The sequence below is a fragment of the Piliocolobus tephrosceles genome, chromosome 1 (assembly GCF_002776525.5).
Source record: "Piliocolobus tephrosceles isolate RC106 chromosome 1, ASM277652v3, whole genome shotgun sequence".
Classification (NCBI taxonomy): Eukaryota; Metazoa; Chordata; class Mammalia; order Primates; family Cercopithecidae; genus Piliocolobus; species Piliocolobus tephrosceles.
The window spans coordinates 166,643,730-166,662,045 of NC_045434.1; positions in this window are offsets into that span (position 1 = coordinate 166,643,730).

Sequence of the window (18,316 nt, forward strand, 5' to 3'; positions counted from 1 at the left end):
CGCAGAAGGGAGGTTGGCCTTTCTCTGCGAGCCGGGGAGATTGATGAGGTGTGGGGATAGCGATTGGACACAGAACAAATGAGAAAGCAAATGGGGCAGGGGGATGAGACAGAAGCAGGGAGCACACTGGTAGTGCTTTGCAGCCTCCTGGAAGAGCCCTCTTTGGAGACCTTCCAGACCTGATACACGATCCTCCCTGAGCCACGAGCCATCTGTGTCCTTTCATTGCAAACCTGGTTAAAAAGGAAAATGCTTTCAGTGGTTTCTCTCTCCTCATTTATAATTAGAGGGAGAAAATGGACTTGCTCAGGGACAAGATAACATTTTGGGCGTGTTTTAAATCAGATCCAGTTACCAAGAGCCTGCCCTTCCTCTCTCCTTCCGCCCCTCACACCCCTCCCACTGCCACCCTAGAGTATGGACTTTCTACAGGAGCCACAGGTCCTGTGCCCCCAAGCTTTGACTGTGCTGGCCCCCTTTCCTGGAGCACCATTTCTTCTCCTCTCCACCTGGCCAACAGCTTCTTGTTCTTCAGGACTGCCATCAAGGGTCATCTTGTCATCTTTGGCCTGGCCAAATGGCTTGGCCCCTCATCTGTGTGCTCACCAAGCCATAGATTTAGGCTGAATCATAGCTCTCTTCATACCCTAATCATCTGATCATCTGAGTATATGTTAGAACGCAAAAAGCTCTGTCACCCATCAGAAACCAGGGTTCAAGTCCTGGTTCAATACTTCCTAACTTTATGAACTCGAGCAAACCAACTAACTTTCTTTAGCCTCAGTTTCATTGTCTGTAAAATGGTGATAACTCTAGTCCTGGTGAGGAGTAATTGAGACCGTGTAGGTGGCACTGGCCTGCAGAGTGCCTGGCAGGGAGCTGGTGCTCAGCGCCACTCTGCTCAGCCTCACCTTCATTAAAAGAAGAGGGTTTCGGGAAACTTATATTTAGAAGATCTGGATTTAATACCATTTCCTCAACCCCTTTCTTTCTTTCTTTCTTCTTTTTTTTTGTTTTTTTTTTTTTTGAGATGGAGTCTTGCTCTGTTGCCCAGGTTGGAGTACAGTGGCGCAATCTCGGCTCACTGTAACCTCTGCCTCCTGCCAACCCCTGTCTTTAGAATCATTGTTTTTGATCTCTTAGTAAGGAATTGCAGCTGCTGAGTTTTATTTTCTTTCAGACTCAGTGCTTTCCAGCAGGCTTATTGGATAGTTCAAGCAATCTTCCCAGACTTGGGGAACCACCAATTAGTAGCAGATGAGATTGGCTGCGTCTCTGTAATGTGTCTGTCCCTGGGCTAGGTGCTTCTCATGCATCTCATCTCATCCACAAGGTCGGTATCCTCATTGCAGAGCAGATGGCCTGCCTTGCCATCTGCCACTTGCTTGACCCAGGAAGTTCTTGAAACTCTCAGAGCTCCTGCTTCTGTCTGGAAAATGGGAATGATAAGTGCCTAACTCATGTGAGGAATGGATAAGAGATTGCATATGGCAGGCTTAGTAAGGTGTCTGGTACATAGGAAACCCATGGCATGTGCAGGCTGCAGCTGCCATTAATAAAATCGAAAGTTAGTCCTTGATAAATGTCAGTCCCTCTCCTCCTACAATAATCCCAAACCTTAAAATTTCTGCCCAGCCACAATGAACTTCTTTAGGTTCCTTGAATTCCCCACACTCTCTCACTTTAAGTTCTTCAGAGGGCTGTTCTCCCTGACTGAAGGGAACTTCTCCACTCCCCATTTCTGGCTAAAACTAATCTTAGACTTCAAATTAAATGTCACCTCCTCCAGGAAGCCTTCCCCATTAACTTCAGACTAGGTTATGTACTCCTTCTATGGGCAACCTATGCTTTCCCTATTATATCACATCAAAGGTAATCAAGTAATTGTTCTACATTTCAAAAACTGAAACATAAAATGGTAACACTATGAACATCTGGCTCTATCAACCTGCCTCTCCTCACCCACACAGGTTATCACTTTTATTAATTTCTTGTGTATCCTTCTAGACTCACTTCAGGCAAACAAAAACATGTATTCTAACTTTCCTTCTTTCTTTCTCACATGAAAAGAGCAGACTACAGTTGACCCTTGAACCACTCAGAAGTCAAAACTCTGCATACAGCTTTTGAATCCCGGAAAACATAACTACTGATAGCTTACTGTTGATGGGAAGCCTTACCAATAACAGTTGATTAACACATATTTTGTATATTATATGTATTATATGCTGTAGTCTCATGATATTGTAAGCTAGAGAAAAGAAAATGTTATTAAGAAAATCGCAAGGAAGAGAAAATATAATTACCATTCATTAAGTGGAAGTGGATTATCATAAAGGTCTTCATCCTCATCATCTTCACATTGAGTAGGCTGAGGGGGAGGAAGAAAAAAGGGGTTGGTTTTACTGTCCCAGGGGTATAAGCAGCCCCATGCAATTTAAACTTGTTTTGCTCAAGAGTCAACTGTACATTTTCATTTTTCTCCTTGCTCTGGTCGCTTCATACTCTACATTGAAGATCCTTCCATGCCAGGATATAGAAAGTTTCTTTATTCTTTTCTTATTCTTTCCCCACTGATGAAAATGCAAATTGTACACCTATTATGTTGTAGATGTGCTGGTATGTCTATAGGACAAATTGGTAAATTCCAAGAAATAATGGAAAGACATTTATAATATAGTGTAATATCTTCCCCCTTTCAAATGTAAGCCCCATAAGGGTTAGGACATCTGTTTTCCCCTCTGTGCCTCAGCCCCTGGCATGGAGCACAGTACTCAGCACACACCAGCCATACAGCTCGACGTGAAAAGGGGTATCAATAACCAGCGCTATCCTCTTTTTAACTCCTTTTTACATAAGCTATACTCAGTGAACCTTCAACTGTATTCCCTTAAAAGCTAGTCCTATAATAGGCAGAGGCACCTCAACATTCCAGGAAATGATTTATTTGAATGCTCTGGTCAGGCTGCCAAGAACTAACCTATCAAGATGCAAGAAATGAAATTTACTACAAGCCAGTTAGGATGTGCCTGGGGGTAGGCAGGCAGAGAAGAGGGAAAGGAAGAAGGAGATTAACTAGAGTAAGGGATGGAGCTCACAGCTCCTCTACAGAGCCCAGACTAGCTGAATAAATATTTTCAGAGTCAATTCAAGGAACATATAATGAGCACTCGATCTCTGCCAGACCTCATCACACTGGGGAAACTGGGTTGCCTGAAATAAGCTTCCCGCCCTTGAGGAGCTCACAGTCATAGCCATTACAGTGCAGCACTACAAGGGAAGTAAGATGTACAAACAGGGTGTACAGGCAGCACAGAGGAGGGAGCGGTTTATGCTGTCACAGGCCAGAGACAGGAAAGGAGTCATAAGGAATATGGCCACTCTTTCATTTTTTTCATCCATTCAACAAATAGTTATTGAGAGCCTGTTTTGAGCCAGGCTCTATACTAGGAATTATAGATTCCACACAGACAGCACACCTGACTTCACTGAGTTAAGTCTAGAGGAAAAACAGACAATAAAACACGCATTGTCTTTTGAATAGCAACCATTCTGACTGGTGTGAGATGTTATCTCATTGTGGTTTTGATTTGCATTTCTCTCATGATCAGTAATATTGAGATTTTCTTCATATATTTGGTTGCATCTATGCCTTCTTTTGAAAAATGTCTGTTCATGTCCTTTGCCCACTTTTTAATGGGATTTTCGCTTGTAAATTTGTTTAAGTTCATTGTAGATATGATGATATGGTTTGGCTCTGTGTCCTCACCCAAATCTCATGTTAAATTATGATCTCAGTGTTAGAGGAGGGACCTGGTGGGAGGTGATTGGATCATGGGAGTAGATCTTTCCCTTGCCATTCTCATGATAGTGAGTGAGTTCTCATGAGATCTGGTTGTTTAAAGGTGTGTAGCACTTCCCCCTTTACTCTATGTCTACTGCTAGCCATGTGAATATGTGCCTGCTTCCCCTTCACTTTCTGCCATGATCATAAGTTTCCTGAGGCCTCCCAGCCATGCTTCCTGTACAGCCTGTGGAACCATGAGCCAATTAAACCTCTTTTCTTTATAAATGATCCAGTCTCAGGTGGTTATTTATAGCAATGTGAGAACAAACTAATACATACTATTATTAAAAAGTCTAAAAATAGCAGATGCTGGCGAGGTTGCAGACAAAAGGAAACCTACACTCTTGGTGGGAGTGTAAATTAGTTCAACCATTGTGAAAAGCAGTATGGTGATTCCTCAAAGAGCTAAAAACAACTACCATTCAATCCAGCAACCCCATACTTGGGTATATACCCAGAAAAATATAAATCACTCTACCGCAAAGATACATGCATGCAAAAGTTCACTGCAGCCCTATTCACAATAGCAAAGACATGGAATCAGCCTAAATGCTTGTCAATGAAAGATTAGATAAAGAAAATGTGATGCATATACACCACAGAATACTATGCAGCCATCAAAAGAAGGTGACTATGTCTTTTGTAGGAACATGGATAAAGCTGGAGGCCATTATCCTTAGCATCTATTATCCTAACACAGGAATAGAAAACCAAATACCACATGTTCTCACTTATAAGTGGGAGCTAAATGATGAGAACACATGAACACAAAGAAGGGAGAAACAGACACCGGAGTCTATTTGAGGGTGAAGGGTGGGAGGAAGGAGAGGAGCAGAAAAATTAACTATCAGGCACTAGGCTTAATACCTGAGTGATGAAATAATCTGTACCACAAACCTCCATGACATGTTACCTATGTAACAAACCTTCACATGCATCTCCAAACCCGAAATAAAAGTTTTTTTTATTTCATGCCTCTGGAGGCATCATCATTTACCCCTTGATTTTCCAGAGAAAATCTAGAGAAATCTAGGCAGAGATGTTAACTATTGCATAGCTCTCCAAACACACTGTCCTGTGATGTGACTGGAAAAGAGGGATTGGTTAAGGAAGGGCGGCTGACAGTTTCACAGGATGACACAATGGTCAGATGACAAGCGGCCTTAGAGGCTGGGGTGGTTCTTTGCCACTTTTCCACCCTTTCTCCGATCCATTCTCTACTCTCTCTTTCCTGCTTTGTGCTGTTGAGGGTGACCCTCACTCTGCACAACTCAGAGGTGCCTGCAGGAAATCGGGGCAGAAGAGAAAGAGGCCAGGGTATTCCTCTGGCTCCCTCTCTGCCTTGGTATACATTTCTGGAAGAGGCTAAGCCCCTCCCTGACTACACCTCCTGTGGGTGGCCCTTCCTCCAGTTCTTGGTGGGCTCCCAGAAAACTACTGTCCTCCCTCACTGTTCAGGCTTGGGTAACAATGGCTTCCCACTCTTGCTAGCCTCTGGGCACCTTAGCATCTCATGTTGGTTCCCTTAACCCTGCCCACATCCCCATGATTAGGTCCTTCATTAACCTCTCTCAAACCATCTAAGCTAGAACCTGTTTCCTCCCAGCAGCCAGACTGATGTTGAGGTCTTCCTATGGAACCCTTACCTTGTAGTCTACAGACAGAAAATTAAGGTTCAGGAGGCAGAGACTTGACCATGTCACAGAGCTACTATGTGGCAGAGTTGAGATAAAAAGTTAGGTATACCAACTTTCCGCCCAGGATTCTGCCCACTCCACAACATGTCTGCAAGCACCATGATCAGCCCTAGCCCCAGTGCCCAGAACAAGGCTGGACTGAGTGGGCTTTCGCTAATACTTCTCGCTCTCCTTTCAGGAGCTGCTGGAAGTGCTATGAAATGCTGTGGTAACAACAAATATTATCTCCCAATCTAGGGTCCTCACTAGTTCTAGAAATAATCATTATACATTTTAAGAAGCAGGAAAGACCCTCATTCTTCTCTGATCCAAGAGACTCCATAAGCTTTGGCCCTAGAGGCACTAACTCAATCTGAGACACCTAGACATTTGAACTTGAAAATACAACACAAAAGCAAAATTATTTCTCTCAAAATTCACTTGAAATGATGGGTCCTGGGCTGCTCTCCTAATTTATAGGTGTTTAGACTTAGAAGGAACCCCCGGTATTGCCTAGTCCAATTCATCTCATTTTGTAATGGGGGAAAATGAGGTCTTCAGAAAGGAAGGGATTTTCTTAACAAGTCAGTTGCAGACCTAGACTCCTTGACTCTCAAAATAGTGCTTTTCTTCAGTGACCAAGTTCATTCATTTATTCCTTCATTCAAATATTTGATGAGCATCTACTATATGCCAGGGGCATAATAGTAAACAAAACCAGACATGGTCCCTGACCTCAGAGAGTTCACAGCCTAGTAAGCCATCACTGAGATTTCTCTCTAAATTTCCATTGAAACCTCACTAGACCAGGACTCAGGAAGGCTAGGTTCTAGGTTCTGGTCTTCTGTATTATGTAGTCTCAGCTAAGTGGTTAAACTTTCTCACCAAAATAGAGTTGATAAGGAAACTCAGATAGCATCCCTAGATGGGGTTAGGATAAAACAAGAAAGTACATGGGAGAAAAAGGCACAGTGTTAAACAAGCAACAGTTCTTATCAACAGTAATATGGTCCAATGTGATCAGATCCTAGGACCTCTGGACTGATTGAGAAGGCACACACCTGGAAGAACCTTAGTTATTCTGCAGATTACTGACATTGCCATAAACTTTTGAAGGATTAGGGAATATTCTGTAACAGTATAACCTAGCTCGATAAGTAGCAATGTCATTTATTAGTCATCATATCAAGCTATATTTGGGAATCATTTATTCTCTATCCTCTTTTTCACTCCTCCATATCATCAATGATCAAGTCCTATCAATTATATCTTTTAAACATCTTGAAAATATCTCAGAGTCTCCATCTATTATCACCTCTGAATCTTTTCTGGACTACTCCAACAACCTTATCCTGAAACTCTCTACTGTTAAAGTAGACTATAACTTTCAGAGAGTTAAAATAAAACATAACTGTCATACAAATATAAAGTGAACATGTGTTAAAGATTTATTTAATGCATTAATGAGGGAACCAGCCAGATGGTAAATCTGGCTTGTAGCATATGCGAAGGGCTGAGTATTTATATTATATAAGCACTGCAGAAAGAATGTTGGAATAAGATTTTTTGTTAGATGTAAAACTGGTTAATGTCCTTCAAGACAATCAAGCCATAGCCATTAGAATTTTTTTAACAGGCTGAGATTATTTGCATCTCCATTAGAAAAAAAATTTACAAACCAGCATGTAATTTAGCAAAACTGGGTTCTAATCAATAGTAAACAATATGTCAAACAAAAGTACATTCCTGTAGAGTAGAAGTTGGCAGCCACCTTTTGTTTTTGTAAATAAAGTTTTATTTACACCATTCATGCTCATTCATTTACATATTGTCTTTGGCTGTTTTCATGCTACAGTGAAATTTTTGACCAACTACAACAGAGACCATATGGACTACAAGACTAAAATATTTACTATCTGGTCCTTTGCAGTAAAAGTTTGCCAACCCCTGCCATAGAGAATTAAATATCCATCAAGCGTACCTGTTAGACAATGCTCTGGTGTAACAATGAGAACACAAGCAGACCTCTTTGCCTTATTTCCGTGTTTGGTATGATTTTTTTTTTAATATCTCTTTCACTGTCACTTTCTTCCTACCCATTTCCAGACTCTTGTCAGAGCAATCCTTCAAAAGCACACATCTTACATTGTCAATTCCCTGCTTAAAATCTTTCAGAGTCTCCATTACTTAGTAATTCAGTTGTACAAATTCCTGAGTTCTTGCAACCCCCAGTCACTTTACCTGGGGTGAAGATCCACCAGAACAATACGTGTGAAAGTCCGTGTACCCCACAAAGCAGCACACAAAGGTTTGTAATTGCATGTATGACTAGCATGGTTAGTTTTTCTCCCACATCTCAAGACAACAGAAAGACTTTGGGCATTCTTGGTTTGAGGGAACCGTGAGAAAAGATTAATAGGTCAAAGGGTATATACAGTTGCAATTCTATAGGGCAAGTAAGTCTAGAGACCTAACCTACAGCAGGAGGACTATAACTAATAATATTGTATTGTATATTGGAAACTTGCTAAGAATGGAGAGTACATAAAAGAGAGCCAGCTGTGTGAGGTGATGGACATGTTAATTTGTTTGAGTATAGTAATCATTTCATTATGTATATGTATATCCAAACATCATGTTGTACACCTTAAATATATACAATTTTTAAAAAGTATTAATACCAACTACCCCTGAAGCTTCTGGGAACTTGTTTATAGGACTTGGCACCTGATACAGAGCTCAGTAAATTTGAGTTTATTCTCCTACAATCCTCTTACCTTGTGTTGATCTGAAATGAGGACTATGTTTCTCAGAGGGAGAAGAGATGGGAGGAGGAGGGTGGGAGCAGGACTAGGTGGAAAATAACAGTGAGGACAACATCTGCTTTCTATTCCCCGGGCTCAGGGGCCCAGGCCGCCCTCCTGGTGTAACGTTTCTTCGTTCCATATAAACAGAAAGGATGATTCTCGTAATCTCGGCAACAAAATACGCAGGCATAAAACTGGGTCATATTTTACTTTAATGAGAGAAATGAGGAACTGTTTCCTTCACACAGAGAAGCCTGGGTTGCCATAATTAACACCAAATGGGCCTGAGGCTGATTGCTCAAATGATGAAGAGGTTGTTGGGATTGGAAGAAACCTGGGACCTCAGGAGCTGCTAAAACATTGCCAGTCCTCCATTACACCCATCCTTAACCCTCCTGCCCACCCCAACCAGCCAGCTGCAGCTCCTGAAAAACAGGGAGGAGGATCAACTTTCATTACGTGCTTACTAGGTGCTTTATACACACACACGTGGATATGAGCTCATGAACACAGACACACACACGCACAAAATCTTGATGGGCATTTCATCCCCATTTTCCAGATCATGAAGCTGAAGTTCAGAGAGGTGAAATAACTTGTCTAAAATTCCACAGATTGGAAGTTACAGGATCCTTCACCATCTGGCTTTAACCTATCTTTCAAATCTCATTTCTCCCTATAACAGCGCTCTTGTATAGTTTATAATCCAATCACATAGAACCACATCTCCCTTTCCATCTACACTTGCCTTCCTGCCTGTTCCTGTGCTGGTATCTCAAATTGAACAACCCTCCCTATCTTCTTTGCTATTGAAATCTTGCTCAGCTTTCAAAAGTCAACTCAAAATTAAACACAGCATGTGCCAGTAAGGAACACAGAGCAGTGACATACAGCATACATGTGGACATTGGAATCACCCAAACCATATTCAAATACCAATTGTGCCATCTAATTGTCCTCTTCTCTTTGAGCTCTGTCTGCCTTTTTTTAAATGAAGACAACAACACAGGGTTGTGGTAAGGAGTGCAAGAGTAAGGACATATAAAATGCTTTGCATGGGATTTGGCATGCAGCCCATGCCTGTTAAACTTTTTGATTAGAAAAGCAACATTGCCAGCCAACAAGACAGAGACTTAAACAACTCTGGCATTTCCAAGGTAGCAACTCAAAACGAGAGTACTGCTTTCACAAGCAACTATTATATGTCCCAGCCTACTCCCTCACTTCCAGACAAACATACCCTCCCATTATGCCTGTGCCTGCCTCCCCATCCTTCTGGTGGGGGTTACTCCAATCATGACAGACTTAGTGCCAATTCCCAGGGCTATTCCCAGACTGCTGACCCTAGACTTATGACATGCAATAACCAACATCAGATAGAGTATCTGCACTGGGGATAGTAAGTTAGGTGACAGTAGCCAAATCAAACTATTGTTTTCCCTTGTGTAAGACTTCTTTGATAGAAATAAGCTAACATGCCAATATGAATAAAGAAGAAAATAAGGGGGCTCAAAAAGATAAGAAGATGGGAAGAGCATTTTAATTATCAAGAACTACGAGAAATTACTGGGGGATTCCACAAAATAATGACCTGAACAGGTGCTCAGGATCTTCTTGCTGTTCCAACTCCCTGGGGGTGAATCAACCACCAAAATTAACTTGGCTGATTGTAGTAGGCTAGAGAAAAAGCCACATATGGCTGACATCTCAAATACTCGGAAAGAAGGTACAGGATGAGGGATTCATTGATTGTGATAGCAAAGGAAGGACCCCAAACTCCACCTGAACAGAAGATTGCTTCTCTAGAAAAATCTGGAGTGAACACTTCAATTATGAGTTCCAGGGAAGAAAGCCCGGTGAACCCCCTAGGATCAAAGATGGGAACCACTCCTCCAACTAGCTATGTGCAGCTCCAGGAGATAGCTATTCTCATAGGTGGCTGTATCCAAGAGGAGTAGCAATGTGGGGCCAAGGACACCCCATTTCCACTGGGAGTTTAGAATAAAGAAGCTTCTGAACCTCACCCCATATAAAGAACCTGTCATCAGCAGCCTACTGGAGAAGAAATCTCTCCTTACCTTCCACTGCTTGTCAATCTCCCTGGCCCAAAAGACCCCAATGCCTAGTGTGTATATCCTCCAAACCAAGCATTTAAAGAGTAGACATTATTTTAAAACGGATCAAAGCCGTTGAAGTAAGGAGACCAATCCCAACAACTAAAACAAAGTAGCTTTTAAGGAGGCAAGATATAGTTAGAATTCTTAAGGAGATATTGTGAAAGCACAAAAATATACTGGTGGTACTTCATGCATTATTTCAGAATTTTAAGATTTAATAGAGAAGTTTTCAAACAAGAGCATTTTTTAAAATTAGGTACAGGAAGTAACTCCCAATACACAGCAAAAAAATGCAAAAAAATTGAAAATCATGGGTAAAAAGATAAGAGACATGAAAGATATATGTAGGTGATATATTATGGAAGTAACAGAGTTTCAAAAGGGGCACAAGAAACAGATGGAGGAGAATAACAGGAAATTAGAATTAAAGAAGTTTTACTGAGGTTAGGAAAGACATGAAACTTGATATGAAAAAGATGCTCCTTTGCCTTAAATAGGAATAATTTTCGAGTGACACACACTAGACATACCCTGGTGAAATTATGTAACTCAAAAAAAGAAGAAAAAATATTTTTAAGCTTCTTGTGGCAGCCATGAAAATGTGGCAACCTCTCAGATCTCCTGCTGCAGAGAACGTAATTAACAGATGGCCTCATCTGCAACCCCTCTGAATCCACCACTAAGTTTATGCGGAGGCTATGCTTCCTGCAGGCTGTGTGCAATGAATAAGCATGGCAGGGATCCTACAGCAGGCCAGTTCTGCAAGATGTGGGACTTTTCCAATGGACAACTTTGGCTTGAGGGCACCCCATGAGCCTGACCAAACCTTCCTTGCAAGTGTGCCACAGTCAGAGATGACTCCAATCTAATTCCCCTCCTTTCCCTCTCTCCTTCCACAGGTTTCAGATCTATATCATGATCTGAAGTTTCTCTAAGGCTTCTCCTGCTCCCAGGCCAATAAGTCTCCTACATATCTAATCCAGTCTTTGTATTGTCTTGGCAGACCTGAACTAACACAGTCATAGATGGATGGATGGATGAGTAAATTGAGATATATAACATGATGTATGTATGTGTGTGTGTGGTGTGTGTGTGTGTGTGTGTGTCTACGGCGGTCCCCCTTTATCCAGTTTCACATTCCACAGTTTCAGTTACCCAAGTTACAGTATAATAAGATATTTTGAGAGAGATCACATTCACATAGCTTTTATGATGGTACATTATTATAATAGTTCTATTTTATTTTTGGCTATTGTCATTTTTCTCTCACTGTGCTTAATTTATAAGTTAAACTTTATCATAGGTACACATATATAAGAAGAAACATAGCATATATAAAGCTTGGTGCTATCCATGATTTCAGGCATCCGCTAGGGGTCTAGCAGCGTGTCTCCTGTGGATAAGGGGAGACTACCTCATGCATAGTGCTGTGTGTGTATGTATTTATGTATCTAGACATAATTTTGCATGTCTCTCTTCTAAGTCTCTCTTAGACTGAAATTAAGACTAAGATTTCTCTTACGCAGTACTGATGATAAAAGACACTGAATCATAATTTTTAGATGCTTGAGAGAAAAAAAGATATTCAAGCAAATGATATCTTATATTCTGCCAAGACATGAATTTTAAGGGCAGGCTGAGGTGGATACTCATGATGCTCACAAAATCCCCGGTTCTTTACCTTCCAGGCACACAGAGATTGGCATTTCTCTATACCTCTGCAATTTGACATGGTCATGTAACTTTTTTGTCCAATGAACTGTAAATGAAAACGAGTGTGTCACTTCTGAACAGAAATATGTACTGGTGGTATGAGACTTTCTAGCACCTTCTCCCCTTGCCGTTGTGATCTGGGAAGCTTGTGTTGATACAGAGAGCAACACTGAGCTATCACACAGAGGACAACCTCCCTGATGAGTCCTCTGAGACCCGCAGTAAACTTGGTATGAGCAAAAAAAAAAAGTTATCCTTTTTCTGAAGGCTTCAAAATTTGAGTGGTTTTGATTTCTGCAGCACAAGCCAGTCTACTTCACTAACACAAAAGCAAAGCCACAGGAAAAAAAAAAAAAAAAAAAAAAAAACATAAGCTTCATGAGGGCAAGGACCTTGACTATTCTCTGTCATAGCCCCTTTGCCCAAGCACCGCATAAATTAGTGCTGTATATGTTGTTGCCGCTGCTGCTATAGTTATTGAAAGAAATTTTCAGACATTGAAAAATTCAGAGTATGTGCCCATGCCTGTAGCTGAGGAAATTACCTGAGGAAGAACTCTGGCCAAATGAAAACTCATTAAACCAAAGTCTCAAGATAGGGAAGATGACAAATACAAGAAAGAATGGTGAGCAATAAATCTTGTGGTATTTCATAGTTAAATATAAGAGAATGATGAATGCTTGACTGGGAATTGTAATATGAGTTAAGTAAGGATTATTGAAACAGAAGAGGCATATTAAGAAAATATGGGATAATAGCATCAACATTCTGAATTTACTCAGCAAAACCCAGAAAGTATACATGTGTGAGAGAGAAGGAGTGGGTTGTGGGGGGCAGATTCCACAAGGGAGCAGGAAAATGAAGAAGTTAAAACATTTAAAGCCTTCATCACTGTGCAGAGCACATGGCCAAGTAAAACAATGAGGCGAGGGGAAGAATTAGGAAGAGTTATTGAATTTTTATGTAGCAATAGAGAAGTATTTGACTGTAAAGATGGCTGACATCTGCAATAATTAAGAGGCCTATGGTTTGATCACTTATTCAACAAATAGTTATTGAACATCCAGGAAATGCCAGGTATTTTTCTAAGTGCTGGAGATATATCAGTAAATAAGTCAGTAAATAAAACAGAGAAGGCTTATACTCTCATTCTCAAGAGGGAAGGCAAGCAGCACACAGGTAATCAGACAAATAACAACATGTGGGGTGGTGATAACCTCCATTCCTGTTCCTCAGCTGAAAGTTTAGGAAAGAATAAAAATTAAGCCATTTCCAGATAAGGAGAGTATGACATTCTCTAGGCAGAAAATAAAACCTGCAAAAACTCTAAGGCAGTGATAAGATTCATATGTTCAAGCAAGAAGAAGGTCAGAAGGACAGTAGCGTGTGTGTTTCTGTGTGTGTGTGTATGTGTTCATTCCTGAAGGTGCAAGGTCATATAGAACTTCATGAGGCTGAGTAAAATGTAAGACTCTTCTAAGTGTGCTGGTAAGCCACTGAGAAGTTTTAAGAAGGGGAGTGCTATGATCTGTTTTAAGATCACTGGCTGACATGCAGAGAAAGAGTAAAGGTTGGGCAAGGGTGAAAGCGAGACACCAGTGGGAGGTGATGGTGGCTTGGACCAGGGTAATGGCAGCAGGCATGGAATGCAGGGGCCAGATTGGGCTTTGTCTGAAGACATAGCTAATAGGACTTGCTGGTGGATTAGCTGTCATAGGTGAGGGAAAGGGAAGAATCAGAGTTTACTCAAAATTTTTGACTTGAGCACATGAGTATATGGTGAATGAAAAGACTCGGAAAGAACAGATTGGAGGTTGTGGGGACAGGTTGTAAACAAAGTTATGGTTTGAGCAAGTTTGGTTTGAGATGCTTCAACATCCCAGAGGAGAGGCAAAGAACATACCTGGATATGTGAGCTTAGGAAGAAGTCAGGGATCAAGGTGAACATTCATAGTGAGAAGACACCTGAAGCTAAAGGAAGTACTGAGGCTACTGTGTGTAAATAAGCTACATATACAGTCATGCATCTATTAACGACAATCACGCATTCTGAGAAATGCATCATTAGGTGATGTCATCACTGTTCAAACATCACAGAAAGTACTTATACAGACCTAGGTGGTATGGCCTGCCACTCACCTAGTTTGCTTGTGTGTGTGTGTCTTATATCTATGTGGTATAGACTTGTGCTCCTAGGCTACAAACCTGGACATCATGTTACTGTATTGGATGCTGTAGGCAATTGTAAAACAATGGTAAGTATTTATGTATCTAACCATGTCTATACCTAGAATGGGGAGAGTAAAAATATGGTATAAAACATTAAGAAACTGGCACACCTGTACAGGACACTTAATGTGAATTAGCTTGCAGGACTGGAAGTTGCTCTAGGTGAGTCAGTGGGTGAGTGGTGAGCAAATGTGAAGACCTAGGACATGACTGTACACGTTTATACAACTGACAACACAGTAGGTTTGTTTACATCAGCATCACCACAAACAGGTGAGAAATGTGTTTTGCTATGACTTTACGATGGCAACAATGTTACTAGGAAATAGGAATTTTTCAGCTTTACTGTAATCTTATGGGACCGCCATAAAATATACAGTCCATTGTTGACCAAAACATTGTTTGGTGTCACATAACTATATAAAGCACTTGGTCTGGGGCTTCATACATGGTATGTGCTTCATAAATGGTTCCCTCTCCTTCTCTTCTTGGGATGATTGAAGGTAGCCTCTTAGAATTAACACTGGACTGAGTATCAGGAGACTGGCACTTCCTTTCTGGTTCTCTGTGTTCTCAGCAGTTATAAAAACCACTGAATGGATGATGAGGAAGCATGAGGAAACTAGAGGGGGTTGGGTATGTTCTGTATACCGATTGTGTTGATGGTTTCATCAGTGTGTATCTGTCTCAAAATTCACCAAACTGTACACTTTCAATAAATGCAGGTTACTGTATGTTAATTATACCTCATTAATGCTTCTTTTGGAAAAAGAAAGAGAAGAATTTCTACTTTATTTATCTTCCTAGGTGGTTGTGTCCTTATAATTAAATAATAATTATTGAAACACTTGAAATAATAAAGATGAGACAAATGGAACGTATGCTGTTGCTGGTGACATTTTGCTCACTATAAATAGCCACTGCCTTATTTGGGAGTGGAGAGTAAGAGCTGAAATATATGTGAAAGAAAATCATGAACATTTTCCTGAAAAAATGACAGGGTGAATGGCAGATAGGAAAGGGACTCTATTAGGGTTCTCCAGAGAAGCAGAACCAACAGGACATACATGTATATATGTGTGTGTGTGTGTGTGTGTGTGTGTGTGTGTGTGTGTATACATATATACACACATATGGAGACAGAGAGATTAGTATAAAGAATTGGCTTACATCGTTATGCAGGCTCACAAGACCCAAGATCTGCAGTCAACAAGCTGGAGACCCAGAAAAGCCTATGGTGTGGTTCCAGTCTCTATGCCAGCAGGCTCCAGACCCAGGAAGGGCAAATGTTTCCATTTGAAGCCAAAGGCAGGAAAGAACCAATGTCCCAGCTTAAGGCAGTCAGGCAGAAGGGGTTTCCTCTTCCTCAGCCTTTTTGTTCTATTCAGGCTTTCCACTGATTGGCTGAGGCCCACCCCATGAGAAAGGGCCATCTGCTTTCTCAGTCTACCAGTTCAAATGTTGATCTCATCCAAAACACCCTCACCAACACTCCCAGAGTAACGTTTGACCAAACATCTGCATACTTCGCGGCAGCCCAGTGAAGTTGACACATACAGTTAACCATCATTGGGACTCTTATTTATCGAGCTCCTATTTACAGCAAACGTCTATTGTCAATATTATTATTCCTTTGTACAAAGGAACAGGGAGGTGATGTCATCTGCCCAAGAACACAGAGCTGCCAAAAGGAAAAAGTTGGATTTGAATCTCATTTCATCTGAGTCTACCAAGCTTCCCTTCTGAGAATCCAAAAATTTGAAGCTCAATGAGACCCTACAGATGATCTGGACCCTGTCCCTCTTGACGAAGCAACACAAGTGACTGAGAGAGCTGGGGCTGCAGCCCCTGCCTAGAGCTCCTCCTGCCTGGCCACATCGCCCCTGCTGGGCTTGGCTTTTGGTAAGAATCTGACTCCATCTCTGGTCACTTCTTCCCACCTAGCCTGTGAGGGGGAAGAGCCTACTCCGGGATCATGTTCTGCCCTCAAGGCCTCCACAGCACCAGTGAATGTTTCCACAGGTGACCCCCATTCTGCCCCTCACCATTCCTGGCCCCTCCTTCCTGGCTGCCCTGGTAGCAGAACCCCAGATATTTCACAAGCAGCCAATTAACACCTTTTTTCCTCCTTAGTGGAAAAAGTGATTCTCAGACTTCCTGAACTCAGGGGTGTGAGGCTGCCCGGTGGGGTCATCTCCTTTGTCGGGACCCAGTTGCAATTTAGAGAAACTCATTTCTTTAAGGCTATAAATGACGGATCCCTAAATCCTAGTGGGCTCCAGAGAAGAGATGAGTGAGAGAAAAAGAAGTAGGGGAAGGGGGAGAAGAGAAATGCTTTGAGGAAAGGTGCTCCCCCAGAAAAATTCTTTCGATGATAATATCAGCCGGTGTGCATGGAGTACTGACTGTCAGTCACTACTCTAGTGATTCGGATTATCTCAATTATCACAGTCACCCAACAGGGGAGGACCTCTTTTTGCCTCCATTTTACTAATAAGGAAACTGAGGCACAGAGGTGTTGTGTAAGTGCCCAAGGTTGCACAGGTGAGGCCTAGTAGAGCTTATGTTTTTACCTCCGTCAATTCAACCTCAAAACCTGTGCACTGTTTCTGATATAGCAGTTTACAGTTTACAAACTGTGTTTTCATCAACTCTCTCATTCGATTTTTCACAACATGTCTGTGGATTAAGATTTGCCCTGTGCCATAGTTTCCTCCTGTGTAAAATGAAATTCACAGAGTAGAGAGACTTAGCCAGGTCTACCAAATGAATCAATGCTAGACTAGGGAGACACTTGTTTATTCATTTAAAAAATGTTTATTGAATGCTTACTATGAGCCTGGGATAGTAACTGCATTAAGTTATACCTCAACAAAAATAATAAGATTAAAAAGTAAGATAAAAAAAGGTCAGATTGTATGTAATTGTCTATGTCCCCCCGCTGGCATGGAGTTCCCTTTTACTGGAGGGAGGGGCCGCCTTTTTATTCTATTCAGGCCTTCATCTGATTGGATGAGGCCCATCTGCATTAGGGAGGGCTATCTGCTTTACTCTACCAGTTCAAACACTAATCTTATCCAGAAACACCCTCACAGACGCACCCAGAATAACAGGTGCTGCATCCTATATACTACATACTAGCAGGGTCACAGGCAAGTAGAGTGCAATCTGGCTTTTTTATTATTTTGGTTTTTATGGAGGTATAACTTAATGCAGTCAAGTAAGTATGCAGCCCAATAAATGTTAAATATGAATATATTACATACATACATGCATAACTATGTTGAGGTGGTAGCTACCCACTGAATCAAGATATAAACCACTTCCAGTACCACAGGAGGCTCCCTAATATGAAGGGTTGCCATTATTCTGACCTCTTTCGCTGTGGATTTGTTATGTCTGTTTTTGACCTTCATTTAAATGGGATCCTATAAAGTGTACTCTTTCATATATGACTTTTCTCACTCGACATTCATCCATGTTGCCTGTATCATCATGTGTTCTTTTCTTACTGCTGTGTAGTATTCTAGTGAATAAACATATCACATGTTACAAGTTTGTTCCCTGGGAAGTTGACTCTGAGATGTTGGTTAACACGCAGCATAGTTTCTTTGAAGTGCCCTTGGGATGAATCCCTATGGAAGGGAAGAAGAGAAAATAGGGTCAGAACAGAGAGAAGTCAAGAGCTCAATGCAGACCCAAAGACCACTTCAGCTGACCCAGAGAGCTCTGAAGCTAAAATGGCCCACCTTAGTCGTTTCATGTGGAGCAGAATTGCTGGATCAGTCATAGAGTGTTTATCAATGTATACACTCACCAGCAAGTCCCTTAAATTTTAGCCATTCTCATGGGTGGGTGTTTTGTGGTATCTCATGGTTTTGATTTGCACTCACTTCACTTTAATCTTATTTTTTAATCTTATTATTT